Below are 19,915 nucleotides of genomic sequence, written 5' to 3'. Positions count from 1 at the left end.
GAAAGAGATAGAGGGAGATTTTTGTTATTGTTCTAAGTTACTATAGCCCTCTGACTAAGCAGGCCATTGAAGACAAATACATCCAACAGAGAAATCTATAAAAAACATGGTAAGACTCAGGACAATGGTCTCAGCTTTATTTCCCTTCTCAACCAGGGCGACCCTGAAGGATTATCAAAGGTGCCTAGGTCATGTTTAGGGAAGGGAAACCCTCATTTATGTAAGGAAGCAGGAGTTATCAGTTAAATTATGTGATATGCTTTCCTATTTAATGGACTGATTTATTTATAGGTGCTATGTAGTTTATTTACACTCAACTTACCAACGTGCATAAACCTCTTCATACTTATTAAAATAAATGGAGCAAGATATGTTAAGGTATTCTATTCAAGGACAAAATTTAAGCTGCTTATGGTCAAAGTCTTGCAGAACCAGCAAGGTCAGATGGTTGGTTAAGGAGCAGACATTTATTGAGTTTTCTCCATGTCTGCAGTTTGGAAAACAGAAAGAAATTCAAAGGCATAGTCATTGCTGACAAGAAGTTTAAAATGAAATCTTAGATTATAAACTAAGGGGCCATTTCTTGGGTGACTTTAGGGAGATCACTAAACTTTTCAGCCTTTACTTGTTATAAGAATTACATGAGAAGAGAGACTTGCTGAGAAAAATCAGCATAATCTTTCTTTTTTTTTTTAAGTACAGACTTTAGGACCAGCAGGTGGTGTAGTGGTTAAGGCGCTGGACATTCCCACATGGCCGACCCCAGTTCGAGTCCCAGGTGGCTTGCTTTCCCACTTTCCCTCTTTCTCTCTCTCAAATTAAATGAATGTATAAATAAAACATGGGACCAGCAGTTAGCGTAATGGCTACGTTGCTGGATTCCCACACAGTTGACCTTGGTTCAAGTCCCGGACCCAGTGGTTTAAAACTCACGCCGGGCGTGTGTGCGTGTGTGCCCAAGATCCTGAAAGGAGAATGGAGGAGAGGGGATTGCGGCGTGGCCATCCCCCCTGGGGGGGTGATTTCTCGCTTTCTGTCTCTCTGTCTCTCTCTGTCTGTCTGGCGAGCACACACTCCTATAGCAAAAACCTCTCAAAAAAAAAATAAATAAATAAAAATAAATAAATAAATAAAACCGAATAAATAATTTTTTAAAAAAGTACAGACTTTGCATTCAAACCAAACGACATTTGATTCTTGGTCAATAAATGTTATATGATATTGGGCAAATAACTTCATCTTTCTGCAATGCCTGAAATGGTAGCTATTGTTAATAAGGATGACAGATCAGTTTTGTTAAACGAAAACTATTAGAGAGTTGTGTATAAGTCCCAAGAAATTTGTCAAGTTGTTACTATAATCAGTCAAATAAATATTTTCTGGGAGTAACTCACGAAAGAAGAGAGCTTTAGAGTTTTGCAAGAGAAAAAAGGAAATCTTTCATTATTTATAAAATTATGAATATGTGCATCAAACTATAGAGTTAAGGAACACTGCAGAGATTACAGCTTAAACACACTAAAGTACAGTATAGGAATGTTCATTGCTAAATATTTGAAATAGTAGAGATTTGGGAAAATGCAACTTTTTGTCGTAAAAATAATGGCTAACTTATTGACTATTAAATATACTTAAAGTAATGTAACTTTAAAAAATTAAATAGTAATATATTTCTAACAAATAGACAACATTATCATCCCTACTTTATTTATGGTCATATCAAAGAATTATGTATATTTATATGTACTGTCCTGGAATGCTTTTCAAGCAAAAAACAAACAAGATTAAAAACACCATTACATACACATGCATACTTATGCAATAATAATTTTAAATAATGTGTATTTATAAAGAATGTCAAGATTATCAGACTAGATTAACAAAAACATAATCCTAAAACATACTCTGTAAAAGAGATTTAGTTAAAATGTAAGAACACATAAAAATTAAAAGGACAGAAAAGAATATGACATGAAAACACTCACCAAAAGAAAGCTGAGTTCCAGATGTCTTTCCTGGTAATTTTTGAAAACAATTAAACAATAAACATCCAAAATTTTGTTTTCTGCCAGAGGGTGCATGCGCTCTCTATAGAGAGACATAGAGAGCATGGTCACACCACAGTCCTTTCTCCTCCACTTCTTTCCCTTGTCAGAACTTAGGGCATGCATGCATGGCTTGATTTTCAAGCTGCAGGGGTTAAAATTTGAACCACCATTGGCCATGAGTTATCTGGCTGCCTTAACCACTGAATTATAGGGCCAGCTCAATAAAGGCATTTTGAAAAATAAAAATTAAAGGCCAGTCTCTTTAATAAACATATATACAAAAACCCAAACCATATTAAAAAGTAATAGTACAATATTTTCAAATGATAAGTACATAACAACCAAGCTGGGTTTATTTCAGAATATAAGGTTGATTTAACATTTATGTATCAATGTACTTTAATGTCATTTAATATTAACATAATAAATAAAGAAAATATTATTATTGTCTCAAGTTTTATAAATTTAAGAGCCTCTTTTTGATGAAAACTCTTTTTTAAAAAAGAATTATTTTATTTAACATTATTTATTATTATTGTTTTAATTTGACCAGAGAGAGACACAGAAAGAGAGAGAGGAAAGTGAGAAAGCAAGCCACCAGGTCCAGGACTCGAACCCTGGTCAACCATGTGGGAATGTCCAGCGCCTTAACCACCCCACCACCTGCTGGTCCCGATGAAATCTCTTGATGAACTAATAATACAAGGAAACTTTCTTGGTCTGAAATATATTCCTATCTACAAAAAGAAAGAAAGTCAACAGTAACATCATAATTAATGGGAAAATATTAAATGCTTTCTCCTTATGTTCAGGAAAGACATAAGTCTGATTGCTATCATAATTTCTAGTCAACATTGCACTAAATTTATTGCTTCATAGAGCATTAGATCCAAACTCAGTAACTTAAAACAATACTATTTGTATTATATAGCAAATTGGGTTGTTGAGGAAGTCATGATGCATTTTTTTATAGAAAAACATAGAAAAATATGTCATGACTTTCCCGACAACTTAGTAGTTTTTTTGTGTCAGGAATTTAGGCAGGGCTTGACTGGGTGACTCTTCTATTCCACATGGCATTTACCAAAGCCATGTAATGGTAGCCGGCTGGAATACATTAGGTCGTTGGAAAAGTCGTGACATATTTTTCTGTTTTTCTAAGCAAAAATGTGACATGACTTTTCTGATGACCCAATATGTAGGTTTAGCAGGTCCAATGTGGCTCCACTCACATGCCTGGCATCTTGGCAAGAATGGCTAAAAGGCTGGGCTCAGCCAGGACTGACAGGAGTATGTTTACATGGCTTCATGATTCACAGAATGAATGGGAGTCTCAGAGCATTTTCATTTTTATGTGATGGTTCAAGGATCCAAGAGGGCAAGATGAAAGCTTCCAGTTCTTGTAAGTCCTCTTATATAGGGCCTATGGTCTAAACTAGTCTAGCTTAACCTTCGCCATGTTTTACTGTTTATGCATGTCATAAAGGCTGCCCAGATCAAGACAGGAAAGACAGGGAGAAGAAAATTGGCTTCCTAGCCAATCAGCGGTAATCTTTAATTGTCCTGTCCACAGAAAGGAAGAAATAAGTCTGTTATTAATAGAATTTGATGTTATTATCTGTATAAAACACAAAGGAAATTACATATAACCCACTAGAATTAAGTAAGGAATTTAATGGGCCAGCCAGTATTGTGGTGGTTAAGGTGGCTGGACCTCATGTGGCCAACTGCACAGTTCAAATTCTGGACATAACAGCTTGAAAAACAAGCCAGACCTGTGTGTTTGAGTGCGTGTGTGTCCAAAATCTGGATGAGGGGGAAAATGGAGGTGAAGAGATTGTGGTGTAGCCATTCCCAATGGGGGTTGCCTTTCTTTCTCTCTCTCCCTCTCTCTCCCTCTCTCTCTCTCTCTCTCTCTCTCTCTCTCTCTTCTCCTAGTGAGCACATGTGCCCTCTGGCAAACTGAAAACAAAAAAAAAAAGGAATTTAGCAAGGGCACTGTAGAAAGACAACGTACAAAAGTCAGTTATATTTCCAAAAGACAACTAAAAAAACATGGAAGGTAAAATATTGGGTCGTCAGAAAAGTCATGTGGGGCCTGCAGGTGGCATGCAGGTTAAGGCACTGGACTCACATGTGGTTGACTGTGGTTTGCATCCTGAAACTGGTGACTTCCTTTCTCTCTTACCCTCTTGCTCTCTCTCTGATCAAATTAAAATAAAATAAATAAATGAAATGATTTTTTTGAAAAAAAAAAAAGTAAAGTCATGACATTATTTTTTATGTTATGCAAAGGTCATTTATTTATATAAAGAACAAAGATCAATCAATGATATATTGCCAGTTTTGTTTGATAACCTTTGCCATCTTACAGAAAGCTTCATAATTTTTCATTGATTGAAGGATGTGTCTTTATTGGTGAAAACCTGAACAAGGTGCTGATTTACAGCCTCATCTGAATTGAATGTTATACCATGCAAGGAGTTTTAAAGAGAGCGAAACAAGTGGAAGTTTGACAGCACAAGGTCAGGTAAGTATGGTGGGTGTGGTAACATATCCCATCCAAACTCCAATAATTTTTGATGGGTAATCAAACTTGTGTGTGATCTCATGTTGTCATGACAAAACACAATTCCTTTACAATCAATGAGCTCTGGATTTTTCTAGATGCCATCATCCATTTCATTCAAACTGTCCAGTTGCCGATACTACACATTTTAATTGATCGTTTGGTTCCCTGGTAAGATCCTGAAAAACACCATAACTTTCAAATCCCATCACACTTAGAGCATAATCTTCCTCTGATGAATGTCTGCTTTTGATGTCATTTGAGGCGAATCATCACGTTGGGACAAAGACCGATAGCACATCACGTTGTAAACAGTCCACTTCCCATCGCCATTATCAGTCACTTCAATAAAGTATCGTTTTTCTCACATTTAATGAGCATATCACAGATGTTTATACACGCCTTCAAATGAACTTCTCTGAGTTCATGAGGAACCCAAATATGGAGCTTGCTTACCCCATCATCTTCAGGTGGTTGTGAACCCTTGAACGATGGATGTTCAATGTTTCTGCAATCTCTTGTTTCATGTAACATTTGATTCTATCAATGCCTTTATTTTGTTATCAACCTCAATGGGCTTCCTTGAGCAAGGAGCATTGTTGAAATAATCACCAGCAAATAATGTTGTGCATGATCTCTGGCACTGACAGTCTTTTTGTTTGTTTGTTTTATTTTAATTTATTCATTCATTTATTTTAACTTGACCAAAGAGAGAGAGACAGAGAGAGAGAGAGAGAAGGTGAGAAAGCAAGCCACCAGGTTTGGGACTTGAACTGTGGTCAGCCATGTGGGAGAATCCAGTGCCCTAACTACCATGCCACCTACAGTTCCAGCACTGATGTTCTTATAAAGCGTTGTAACCATAAACTTTACACAACCTTTCACAAACTTGACGTGCGTTCTTCGCTTTATGGAAGTAAATCTAAAATATGGCAAAAATACACAGTTTTGTCTTTCATCTTTAACTTGTAAAGTTTCCCAAATTCAACTAAATCACTTAATTTTTTTTTTTAGAATGAAGCTACAACTGTCAGCTGTCAAATGACATAGCAGTAACAGATTCACAGAATGACTTTAGTACTTCCAAAAATGAACTAGTGCCATCAGTTGCAAAAATGGATCGTGACTTTCCAACAATCCCATATTAAAAATAATATCATCTGGGGCCAGCAGGTGGTGTGGCGGTTAGGATGCTGAATCTGCACATGGGCAACTCCTGTTCAAGTCCTGGACCTGGTAGCTTGCTTGGTCGCTCTCTCTCTCTATCTATCTCTCTGTCTCTCTCTGGTGAGCACACATGCTCTGTAGCAAATCAGAAGGTAATAATAGTGATAAATAAAATTTAAAAATAGTTATTTAAACAATAATAATAATATCATCTACAAAGGGATAAAATGTATCAAGTACCTGGTAGCAAATTAATAAAAGATATTTAGAAATTCTACACTAAATGCTACAAAATATTGTTGAGATAAATCAAGAAATACTTAAATAAAAGAAGACATAAACTACATTGATGAATTGGAAGACTAAATAGTATAAAGATGTTAATTCTCTGGGCCAGCAGGTGGGGTGGTGGTTAAGATGCTGGACTCCCACATGGCTAATTGCAGTTCAAGTCCCAGACCTGGTGGCTTGCTTTCTCACTTCCTCTCTCTCTGTTTCTCTATGGTCAAATTTAATAATAATAATAATAATAAAATTAAATACAAATAATTCTTTTTAAAAAGTCAATTCTCCTTTGGTCAGTGATTTCAATAAATGCTAATCATTATCCCAGTGAGTTGTGAGTATGTAATTTGAAAAGCTGACTCTACACTGTATGTAAAATCTAAAAGGTTAAAAAATAACCAATGCAATTTTGAAGAAGAAAAATATAACTTGAGGACCTAAACTACCAGATTTAATAACAATTAATAGATTGGTAATGGTGCAAGGATAGACAATAAACCAATGGAACTAATCAGACTTCAGAAACAGACCCAAACACAAAATGACACCTGGTATTTGACAAAGCTGACACTACAGAGCAATAGGAAAAGAATGACAATTATTATTTTTTTTCAATAAATGGTGCTGGGTCAATTGGATTCCATTTGGAAAAAAATAAACATTGAACCTTTTATCTCACACAATCCACACAATTCAATTCTAGTTGAATTGTAGATTTAAATGTGAAAAGTAAAAAATAAAGCTTTTAGGAGAAAACTTAGGAGCATATGTCACGACCTTGGAATAGGCAAAGATTTCATAAACAGGACACAAAAAAACACTGACCATTAAGAAAACCAATAAATTGAATTACATTAAAATTAAAACTCAATTCCATCATAAAGTGCCACTAAAGGAGGAAAAAGGCAAGTCATGGGGTGGAATAAATCATTTGTTCTACATATATCAAAGAATTCATATCCAGAATATAAAGCACTTGTATAAAATAAAAATTAAAAGAAAACAACCCAACATAAAAGTGGATAAAGCTGAATGGCACTAAACAAATGAACACAGAAAAACAGAGGAATGCAAATATAAACTACATGTACACTAGAATGACTAAACTTGGAACGTAAGCAATGTCAAGTTTAGCAAGGATATGGAACAACTGCAACTAACGCATTTCTAATAGTTTAAATCGGTATAATCGCCCTGAAAAACCATCTGGCAGTACCAACTAAACTGCATTTATATGTTCCTGTAAAAGCATATCTAACCACTGTACTGCTGCCACAATAAAAATCTAGCATATGCATCACATTACACAGAGCAAGCAAAATACTTTGCATCCTGAGATACAGCAAGAATAATAGACACACCTGTGAAATTCTGGGCCTCAAAATAAATCTAACTTTGAACATTGTCTATAATCCTTGCCTGTCCTCCAAGGACAATTTTATAACTGATTTTGTGATTGTGCTATCTAAAGATAGGTCATGACCTTTGTGGATGTGATAATCATGCAAGAATTTTGCCCTTTTCCCACCCTAAATAAGTGAATCATAATATAATCTTGGAAATCTTGAAAACTTTTCCCCCTTCAGATTACCTGCTGGGTTTTTGGTTTTGCCTTTTGTTTGTCTTCTGAAAGCTAATTCTTTTTTTTTTTTTTTTGGAGAGATTTTCGCTACAGGTCACGTGCGCTCGCCAGACAGACAGAGAGAGAAATTAGAGACAGAAAGCGAGAAATCACCCCCCAGGGGGGATGGTCACGCTGCAATCCCTTCTCCTCCATTCTCCTCTTGGGATCTTGGGTAAGCACGCACATGCGCCCGGTGTGAGTTTTAAGCCACCCAGTCCAGGACGTGAACCATGGTCGACTACGTGGGAGTCCAGTGACATAGCCATTACGCTAACTGCTGGTTCCCTGAAAGCTGAATTCTTTACATGACTTGGCAAATAAACTTTTCTTCTTTAAATCTATGTCTTTTTTTTTTTTTTTTTTGGACGATCTTAAAAACACAGTAATTCTGCTGCTTCTAGTTATACATGCAACACGATGAATGCATACGTTTAGCAGATATGTGCAAGACGGTTCCTAGGAGACCATGAATAAATGTGCTATGGTGTAGAATGGGTAGATATTATAAATAAATGAATTGTGGTTAAATAATTCAATGAAATACAACAGAGCAATGAGCATGACACATTGGCAAGAGGAGCCGTTAAGTGCCCACAGGGATGAACGTAACTGCAGGTCAGACTGGACTTGTAGAGAGCAGAAGCAGTGTGTGTAAAAGAAAAGCACAGTGGTGGGCTCCGTAGAGCAGTGGTTAAGCAGAGTGACTAGGAGCCAGATCCCGCATGGCCAATGGCAAAATGAAAATCAATCATATTTCTATCCTTAAAAGTACTTTGCTTTTCACTTTAAAAACATGCGAGGTGTGTGTGTGCATACCCCAAATTCTGACGGTATGGAGAAATAGGGGAAAAAAAAGTTGAGTGAAGAGATCATGGAACGTAGCACCAGGAAACACCTGGAAGAATTTTCCTGACACCACTGGAACTGCATACATCTATATGTTACAGTAATATTCAGACTATTAAATGTAATTTCTTGTATAGGTGTAGAAACTAATTATTCTCCCACATCCCCAAGCAGGATGCCAGCTTGATGACTTCGAACAATAAAGCCTATGGATCACGGAGCATGGATGATTTTAGATATTAGACTTCATCTTGACTCAGGCACTGGCAGCCTCTAGAGGAAATGGAGGTCAGCGACACTATGGAGCCTGGCAACCCTGCTGTGGGACAACCATTGTTGATCACAAAACAGGAGAAAATACATTCACTTTATCACTATTTGTTTATATATTTTACATTTTTTTCCAGAGGGCATATCCTCTTGCCAAAAAGAAAAAGAGAGACAAAGGGAGAAAGAGAGGAAGAAAGCATCTCCTAAGGGGTGTGGTCACACCACAATCCCTTTCACTCCATTCCTCCATCAGGATTTGAGGCACACATGTAAATGTGTCTGGCATGCTTTTCAAGCCACCAAGGCTGCCATTCAAGCCACGCATTCACCCAGCTCAGTCAACCATGTGGGGTCCAGCTCCTTTAACCTCTAGGCCACAGGGCTGGCCCCTCCTCTCTCACTTTAGAAGGGATTGCTGAATGGGCACAAGCTATAGGAATCAAGATGGTGCCAAAAGCAGTGAATTCCCACCCCAAACCAGCACAACTATCTGACATGAAGTCCAGGTTTGATGTATTTGCATTTTCAGTTCCCTGGTAGGCAGGAAAGATTATGAGGATGCATACAAGACCTCCTGGATATTTCCCAAAATATTTGGGAAGAGTTACTATAAAAGAAGACTAGGCTCCTTTTCAGCGAAGGAGCATAGAGCATCAAAATTGGAAATAATAATGTAAATATCACCTAATCTATTCAGTCAACAGATATTTATTGAGAATTCATTCCCACACCAGGCAGGATGTAGCTGTGGGATATGACAGTGAATAATATAGAATATAGATAAGAGACTTGCTTTCAAAGTGATTATATTATTTATTTATTTAAATCACTGTGTCCACATGCACTCATCAGAGAGAGAGAGAGAACATACACTCTAATGAGCTAAGCTCTTGCCACAATCCTTTTCCATCCATCTTTCCATCCTATCGGGATTTCAGGCACATGTGCCTAGCATATTTTTCAAGCCACCAGGGCTGGGACTCAAACAGCGGTTGGCTGTATGAAATCTGACTTCTAGTACACAGTGCTTAACCACTGTGCTACAAAGCTAGCCCTCCAAGAGATTACATTCCAGTAGAGGGAGAATATAAACTTGAAAATAAATATGAAAGTTAATATAAAAGATCAACACATTTAAAGAATAAAAATGTAATGGCAATAGCCTCCAGGCTAGGGTGGGCCTTTCAGCCAGGGCTGTTGAGCAGGCCACTCTGTGGATCTCTCTGATGAGAAGGCAGTAAAGAGATTAGGAAAGAAGGAATGACTTCAAGAAGCCTCAGATATGCTGGTTATACTACCACTGGGGAATTTAGTTGACTTCTAGGTCACTGTTGAACTTACAGACAACTGCCACCAAAGGTTGTAAGTATGTAGCCTCTGATGTATGCTAAGGGCTGTATTAGAATTATAAGAGAAACGTAATCAGAGAAAGTGCAAAGTCAGCATTGTTCTTACATGGGTAAATGTCTGAGGGCAATTTATCCAAAGAAACTCTGAATTTCCACCTCCATAGAGGTAAAACTATCTCTGAACCTTTGTGACTGCAGCTCTAATAATATATTGATATGTCTTTACCAATGCAACCATAGAATGTTACCATAGAAGCCTTCGTGCTTTAGTAGAAAGGGTCCAGGCCCAGAGTTCGAAGACCACAGGGTTCAGACTTGGACTCTGTCTAAACTGAGTAAATTTAAACAAATGACATAGTCTTTCTAGTCTCCGGTTTTTCATTTGTAAATCAGAACAATGATACTAAATTCACAGAATTATTGGAATGATGACACAAGATCGATACCTATAAAAATGTTTCGTTCATTCCAAAACATAATGCTACTATTTATGACCAGAATTTATGCAATCTGAAACAAATCCAACCCTAAAGTGAATTGATGTCCTCTTTATTATTTGCTCCTTTTTGCTCTTAGGCATTGCCAACCAAGAAGAGCTGACTAGCATCTTTAGATAAAGCATCTGACTCTGTCCTCTCTCTAAAAAGACAAACTAATTGTTGACTTCTTGCTGTGTTTATCCAGTACATCGCACACACATCCATTCAGAGCACGAATCCATTCAGCCTTTAGCAATTCACATTAGAACTATTCCATCCACACCTCTGTTCTTCCACCTTAGCTTCCAATGAAGCCTGTGGCCATTCTTGACTCATCATTCCATGTCTTTAAGTGAGAGGGAGGAAGGATACAGCAGAAATGTTCTGTAACAGTAGCCAAAGACTACAGCCAATTTACATTTACTCACTGATAAATAGTCTAACCATGGGTTATACTTTTCTGGTCCACTGTCTTCCTCTAAGGTTTCTTCTTTTTCCTCCCTTTCTCCCCATCCCTTGCACATCCACCTATTTATCTCCTCCCTCCTCCCCTCCCTCCCTCTCTTCTTTCGTTCTGAAAATACATGAGTTACTACTTTCAAAAAAAAAGAAAAATGTGACTACGCACCTCTGAGAACAAGATAAATCTGGACAGTGGAGTTTTATAATGAACCTTGCCCTTTCTATTACTAAGTGATGGGAATTCAAGAAAATGGACACTTGGCAGATGGTTTAAATTCACCTGAGCATGAGCAGGGACGGCCAGACCACATGTGGCCTATTGCTTTGTGATAAAATTCCTGATTTAATGTCAAAGCAAAATAACTTAAAAAGGAAAAGACTCCAGGGGCTTTATGGGGAAACTATATTTGTGTTTTCCAGCCAAGCGATATCAGAGGCCACTCCACCATACACAGAGCCAAGTCCTGGTATCTGGTCCTTCTGAGAAGTTGTGGCATCTGATCTCACCAGTCTACAGTTATATTAGTTTCCTATTGGTGCTATAACAAACTGCCACATTTATTCTCTTATAGTTCTGTGGGTTTAATGTCAAAAATGAGCCTTACAAGGCTAAAATAACAATGCTGACAGGGCTGGTTCCTTGTGGAAGACCCAGGGGAGAATCAATTCCTTGGCTCTCACTGCTTCAAGAGGCTGCCAGCATTCCTTGGGTTGTGGTAAACCACTACAATATCTACTTCTGAAATCACATAGGCTTCTCCTACTATTCACTCTAACCTGCTGCCTGCCTTTCAAATGGACCACTATGATTACATTGGGCCCATCCAAATAATTCAGCATACTTTCCCATCTCAAGATCTTTAATTTAGTTACATCTATAAAGTTCTTTTTTTCATATAAGGCAACACTAATTCAGATTCTTGGAATTAGAATGTGAACATATTTTGGGGACATTATTTGACCTAACTACCCTTGGGTTGCTTGTTTCTAACTGTTCTGTTTGCCTAAGGATGACAAGGAATCTTCCAACCAGAGGAGAGCTCAGACTGGCTTAAATAGTAAGGAGGTAACCACATTTCCTCCCCTCCTCTCTCTTCTATCCCAACACTTTAGTATATTTTGATATGCAGTGGGTGCTCATGAAGAATCATGAAGATTGCTAGTTGTCCCCCAACATGAATTTCGCATTTCATTTGTATAATCTTCTGGGTAAGCTGAGCACAACATTCTTTGCCACTAAGTGTTTTTGAGTTCTGGATAACAGAAGCAAAAGAGATGTATATGACTTATAGATTGTGCTCCTAGGGCGAAGCAGAGAACCTTTTCTTCACTCTCTCCACGCTAGCTAGAATTAAGATGTAATCACGGGAACTGGACTCAGTTGGTAAGACTATGAGATGGAAGCCATGAAGGGAAGATCAATAAGGCAGACAGAGCCTGGGTCCTTCCCATGGTGCAATTTGTCAGAGAAACCTTGGGCTGTTTAAATATAAATACTATTTATAGACTATTGAACTAGGCAGCAATAACTGTCTCTTTTATTTGGGCTTTGGTTACAGTAGCCAACCTTGCATCCTAACATATTAATAGTTCTCTACGTAAGAAGTGGAGAATGAATAAACTAATTCTATCCAAGGCTCTGTCACAAAATGGCTATATAGTCTTACATACATCAGTCTGCCTCTCTGAACCTTAGTTTCTTTAACTACAAAGTAGAAATGATAATACTATGCGCCTCTTGTGTTGCAAACATTAAAGGAAAAAGCACGTGAACATCATCTGTGAACTCCAAGGCACTTTACAATATAAGGGTTGAAAGATTAAAATGTAATTTCTGATTCCTTCTCAAACATGCTTGGCTTTTTAACATTTCATTGTCTAAAAGGCTCTGCCAATTTTCTCATTGACTTTCATTTATTTAATAAGGTCAGCAATATAATTTGTAGAATATATATAAACTCCTTTTCTTCTAGGATTTAATAAGGCCATGTTTATTTTAAATGGAAAAAAATAGTTCCCATTAATTTTTATTTTTCTGAATTAGCCTTTGCAAAAATGACTACTAGCCCCAGGTTGAAAAAATATCTATTCCTCCATCAATGATTCTGTGTAAGTGAATACAGTGACTCAACTACACACTCAGAATGAGTAAAAGGGAATTTTAAAAGCTGCCTGTCTGGTAGGGCTAAAGGTCAAGTTACAAGTTACAGGAATTAGGACAGGCTTCTCAGATAGTGAAAGTAAATAACCAAGCTTTCATACATGAAGAAGGTCTGGAAACACACACTGTGGTTCAGAAAGCAAAAAGATGATGGCTCTGATGTTCTCAGTGAAGTGTTTTGTCTCCAGGTGCAGATCTCTCAGCTCTGGAGTTAGCCACAGCTTAAGTTCCAGAGAAAATACTAAGAGGAGAGTCTGAAGGGTATAAATGGAGAAGGAGCAGACCAGTTCTGGACAAGTCCTTCTGGGATGGGTCCCAATGGTGATTTGGGTTTGGATCAGGGGCTGGCACTATCCTCTCTGCCCTCCTAGGGCTCCAAAGGCTTGGGCAAGGATGCCATGAACCCCTCCATTGACTCTTTGACTGCTCTTTATCCTTTGCTTTCATTTTCCCCCCACTCTACTCTCTGTAGAATCAGAGATACGGCAGAATAAAACAAGCATTTGGAAACCAAAGAAGATAATTTTGAACTCTTCCATTTTGGCATCAATAGTATTTAAGCAAAGCCTTCATCAGTATTTAGTCTAACTATTTTCCCTTTTGTTTGTCCATGTAAGACTCATACTTGCATTTTTTTAATTAACAAAAGTTCTTCAGTGATAAATTTTGATAAGTTTCTGTGCAAATTTAAAGACAATATCTAATAAGCAATTGATTCAAATTTACAACTCAGTGGTCACACAGCTTTCTTCTTTTCCTTTTGTGTTTGGCATATATTGGGCATCTTTTGGGAGCTATTACACATGCAAAGGGTTGTTCTTCTGGATGAATAACGAACTGCTGCCTGCAAAGCCACCCAGTACACTGTAATTACAAACTGGAAACTCATAATTGGTGCATGAACCACTTCCTTTATGAGTTACTCAGCTTTATTCGCAATTTTTCTCATTGGAAGGGCAGTGTCTCCTGGCTCTACCTTTAATAATGGTGATAATCCTAATAACTGTAATAATGCAGCATTACTTTCTAATTACAAAGAAAATTTCTTCTCAAGAGCTCAAAGCACTTCACAGACATTATCTCATTCATTCTCATAACCTCTGTGCAGCTCCTCAGTCACTAGCATGACCATAGTAACAAGATGGCCATGTTCTACTTTTCAGTACTCAATCAAAGGCAGGTCGGCAGGCAGAACCTTTTAACTTTCTAAACTCTGGCAGAAAATTTTGGCTATTTCTGAATATTCTTGACTATACAACTTCAGAGATCAGTAATATACAAAGCATGCCAGTTGTACCTTAATAGAAAAGAAACTTTGATAGTTTCAGCGTGTCTTTAGAAGGGGTTTTGTGATCCAGTTCCTCTGAGGACATAATGCTTCATATTCTAGGTTAATGGAGTACATCTAAATGTACACATGCACCCTAGCTTTTAATAATTTACTGCTGCTGCTGCTACTGCTTCACACTGTGGAGCCTAATATTTTGACCAGTCCTCCAAATACAGAGGTTAGCAAACTGTGGCTCACAGGCCAACTCTGGCCAAGAATAACTTTTAGGTTTTCAAATAATTACACATACAAAGGTTAAAAAAGTACCTACATAATATCCTGGATTTTCACCTTTTGGATTCTTAAAGTCTAACATATTTACCATGTTACTTTTTACTTAGAAGTTTGCTGACCCCTACTCCGGACAACTGGATTAAGACAAAGGCCCTGCTCCATGGGAAGTGAGGAGGGTCATCCATGAAGTATCCCTGTATTCCAAAAAGATCCTGATGCTAAGATTTACAAGACCATTATTAACCTGACAGAAAAAGATAATGCATAACCATGATTTGCTGGTACTATATTCGCTCACTTAAGTTTTCGGAGAACTTATTTTCAGGGTCTTAACTAGATAGTCATTCCTCAGTATCCATGAGGATTGGCTTTAGGGGACCAGCAGTTAGTGTAATGGCTATGTCGCTGGACTCCCATGTAGTCGACTGCGGTTCACATCCCGGACCCAGTGGCTTCAAACTCACGCCGGGCACGTGTGCGTGTGTGCCCGAGATCCCGAGAGGAGAACGGAGGAGAAGGGATTGCGGTGTGGCTATTCCCCCCTGGGGGGTGATTTCTTGTTTTCTATGTCTCTCTCTGTCTGTCTGGCGAGCGCACGCGCCCAATAACAAAAACCTCTCCAAAAAAAAAAAAAAAAAGGAATGGCTTTAGGACCTCTCCAGATACAAAAATCTGCAGATGCTCAGGTCTCATATATACTGGCATAGTTTTTGTATATAACCTATGCACATTTTCCCATAGCCTTTAAGTCATCTCTAGATTACTTATATTAGGTTGTTAGGAAAATTACAATGTATTTTTCTGTTTTTCTATGCAAAAATGTATCATGAGTTTCCTGACAACCTAATAATATCAAATAAAATGTAAATACCATGCAAATAGGTGTTCTTCTGTATCATTTAGGGAATAATGACAAGAAAAATAACTCTGTATATGTTCAGGACAGAAGCAACCTTTGTAGGCCTAGCTACATATTACACATCAGCAACAATGGAACATATTTGTTTCACAGTTGGTTGCATCCACAGATGAGGAGCCCATGAGGTGAAAGGCTCATTGTACTCTTTTGAAAAATGCTTATTCTCTATATTTGTAAAATGGTCATACTAAGTGATATTTATTTATTTTTCTCTTGAGGCTCAGATCTTCAAGCCATTATACTGCCACACAATTGCTGAGATAATCACGCTTCTGTATATTTTCAACTGTATATATTTGTCTGGACTGCTTTATTTTTATTAGAAAAGAAATTATTAAAAGCATAGTCATGGCACTCCTTGGAGATGCTTACTAGTCTCTATAGCCAGTGAATAAGCAATGGGTGTGATAGTGTTGACTTATTAACATTCACATGGTGTTTTTCTTTTTCTGGTCCCACAGCTTTGGATTAAGCCACAGCCTAAGCTCCAAGGCATTTATTATTCAAAACCTACTTAGAGAAAAAGTTTGATAAGCACCCCCACGGAGAAGACTGCCTGATTAATGGTCTTCTGGGGTCACAAAGGACTATTGGAATGTCTGTTCTATTTCTGAGGCTGGCAGTGAAATTTCTGGTGTCTTAGGTCCCCATGTACACCTCGGGTTAGCATTTTAATTGTTTTCTTTCCCATCCATTCCTCCCACATTCCATCTTGTTGAACTAAAAATATAACAGAATAAAATGAAAATCTGAGAACCAGGTAATAGTAGTTTTATATTATGAGATAAGTTTATTTTAGTGAAGACTTTGCAAATATTTAGTACAGTAGGAGAATGATTTCCAGCATGGATTTGGGGGTTGTGTCTTCTGTTGGTTGCACAATATGTAGTAAATAGAGTTGATGCCTGAAATGGAAAGAATTAAAAACAAGGTTGAACACATGTTCACCAGATACACTGTTCTTAGAATGTGAGTATGATGCAAAAACAAATCCATCTCTACCTGTAAGCCTAAGTACTGAATTCTATGGAATACCTTTCTTGTCCCTTCTCGTGTTACAGACCAAAATGCATGAGATGATACACAGTTGTTGAAAGAACAGTCAATAGAACAAACCCATTTATATGACTTTGAGAATAATGTTGATTATAAAAGACATTCACCATGGCATTCAATAAATCAAGATACTATATCTGATGGAAACAGATAACAGCAGACAGAGGCAAGTTTTGAAAAAAAAAAAAAAAAAAAAAACTAAACCAAAACATAAATAAATAAATATATAAGTAAATGGGCCAGAGCTGGACTCCCACATGGCTGACTACGGTTTGAGTGTCCTGGACCTGGCGGCTTGAAAATCACTCCAGATGTATGTATGCTCATGCTCAAAATTCCAGGAGGAGAATGGAGGAGAAGGGATTGTGGTGCGACCATACCCGCAGGGGGCTAATTTCTCATTTTCCCTCTCACTGTCTCTGTCTCTCTCCAATGATGGCACACATCCTATGGTAAAAACTTAAAAACAAAATAAAAGCAAACAAAACATTAGAAGTAGAAATTAAGGTTTTACTTGGACCTTTAAAAATTAGTATTTGCTAGGACACCAAAAGCACACGAAATAAAATTTTAAAATAGGTAATTGGGCTTCATCAAAATAAAGAACTTTTGTGCAACAAAGGACAGTTTCAAGAAAGCAAAAAGACAACCTACAGAATGGCAGAAACTATTTACAAAACATATCTACAAAAAATTAATTTTCATAATATATAAAGAACTCCTACACTTCAAAACAAGAAAATAAACATCCCAACCCAAAAATGGGTAAAGGAGATGAATAGATGAAAAGACATTTCTCCAAAGAGATATACAAATGGCTAGCAAGCACATGAAAAAAAAAAAATGTTCAATGCCATTAGTCACTAGGGAAATGTAAATCAAAATTACAATGAAACACCACTTCATACCTACTAAGATAGATAAATAAGTATATATATATTTTACTTATATATATCAGGAAATAACAAGTGTTGAAGATATGAAGAAACTGGGACTCTTATACATTGCTGGTGAGAATGTAAAATTGTGCAGCCACTGTGAAAAATAGCAAGGTGGGTCCTCAAAATATTAAATACAAAATTACCATGTGACTCAGCAATTCTACTCCTAGGCATATATCCAAAAGAACTTAAAGCATAGGTATAGGTAGCCATATACATTTGTATAGGTAGCTATATACATTTATTCACAAAGGCCAAAAGGTAAAAACAATTCAAGTGTCTATCAGCAGACGAATGGATAAACAAAATGTTGTATGCACATAAAATGGAATACTATTCAGCTATAAAAGGGAATACAATTTTGATATATGCTACAATATGAAAGGACATTGTAAACATGCTTACTAAGTCAGACACAGAACAAATATTTATGATTCCACTTGTATGAAGTATTTAGAATAGGCAAATTTATTGAGACATAAAGTAAAATAAAGGTTACTAGGGTCTGGGAGTAGGGAAGAATGGAAAGTTATTGATAAATAGGAAAGGAATTTATCTTGGGCATAATGAAAGTTTTGGGTAAAAATAGTAGTGACAGTTACACAACACTGTGAATATATTTAATACCACTAAATTGTACAAATGATTATGAATGGTTAAGATGATAAATATATACCTGTTAGCACAATAAAAAAAATTTTTGAGCTGATTTTTTATATTTACTTTAACACTTAGTTTTGTCTAAGAGACAACTTTTTATTCTTATTTTGGGCTGTTCGTCTCATCCTTAGAAGGGTAGTTTTTTAACTTGCAATGGACAGCCAAGCTGCCTAAAACAGCAGTTCTGATTTTGTACTCCTCTTTGAAAAATGGAACCTTGTCTGTAGTTATAATTTCAGCCCATGTGGACTGAGCTTGTAATATGTGTATTATAGAGCAGAGCTACAATTCATCTTAATGATGGTATGTGAAAGAACATCTCAGCAGGGCACCTTAATTAAATGACAATTGGTTGAAGACAGAAGATTAAAAATACCCATGAGTTTCAAAAGCCATATCTACTCTCATCTGGATCCTTTAAGGGATAGTGTAAAATAATATTCTCTGCCTAACAATAAGGAAGCTTATTGCAAATAAAAGCCTCTTAATACATATTTAAGGGTGTAGTCATTAAAAATATGTAATCAAAATAACTAAAAATATGTACCAAATTCTCGAGTTTAATTTACAGAAATATTTCTAGGAGAAAGTTACTTAGAATGAACTAAAATATTGACCAAAATATCCAGATCCTCTTGAAGTAAAATATTTATATTAGACCATAAGGAAAGTCATGACATGTTTTACTTTTTTCTTTTATTTATTTATTTATTTATTTTTTTAGAGAGAGGTTTTTGCTATAAAGTATTTGTGCTTGCCTGAGAGAGACAGAGAGAGCTGGACAGACAGAGAGAAGCAGAGAGACAGAAAGTGAGAAACCACCCCACCCCCAGGGATGGCCAAGCCACAATCCCTTCTCCTCCATTTTCCTCTCTGGATTTTGGGTACACATGCCCACACACCCAGCATGAGTTTTAAGCCACTGGGTCAGAGACTCAAAAGGTGGCCAACAATGTGAGAGTCCAGCACAATAACCACTACACCACCTGCTCATCCCCATGACATGTCTTTCTATGCAAATATGTCGTGACTTTCCTGAAGACCCAATAATAATTCCTTCTATGGAGCAGAAACACTTGGCCAAATCCTCTGCCAGACAGAATACATACATACTTTCATTTAACCCCGAAAACAGTTGTATGAGGTAGGTAGAAATAAATCCACTACACTAATGTGATGACTCAGATATGTTAAGTAAATTGATTGGCACATACAGTAGGTAAGGCTTCACTATTATAAAGGCATGACTGTCATTTAATAGTAAAAACAAGGTCATACTATATGTCCCTTTATAATCATTACATTGACCAATACTACAAAGAGAAAAAAATCAGGGTCAGGAAAAGACTCCTCTTCTAGGTCTAACAAATCAAACAAGAGGCAGCATATTTGACGACAAGAATCCTGAATCTTTTTTCTTTGACTCCACTTCAATCACTTGATAGGCTTGAGAATATTTTCTGCCTCTGGTAGCCTCAAGAAAAATATCACAGAGTATTTACTTGTTCTAAATAG

The sequence above is a fragment of the Tupaia chinensis genome, unplaced genomic scaffold (assembly GCF_000334495.1).
Source record: "Tupaia chinensis unplaced genomic scaffold, TupChi_1.0 Scaffold000410_1, whole genome shotgun sequence".
NCBI lineage: Eukaryota > Metazoa > Chordata > Mammalia > Scandentia > Tupaiidae > Tupaia > Tupaia belangeri.
The sequence above is the reverse complement of the archived record's forward strand: the minus strand, read 5'-3'. Positions refer to the sequence as shown.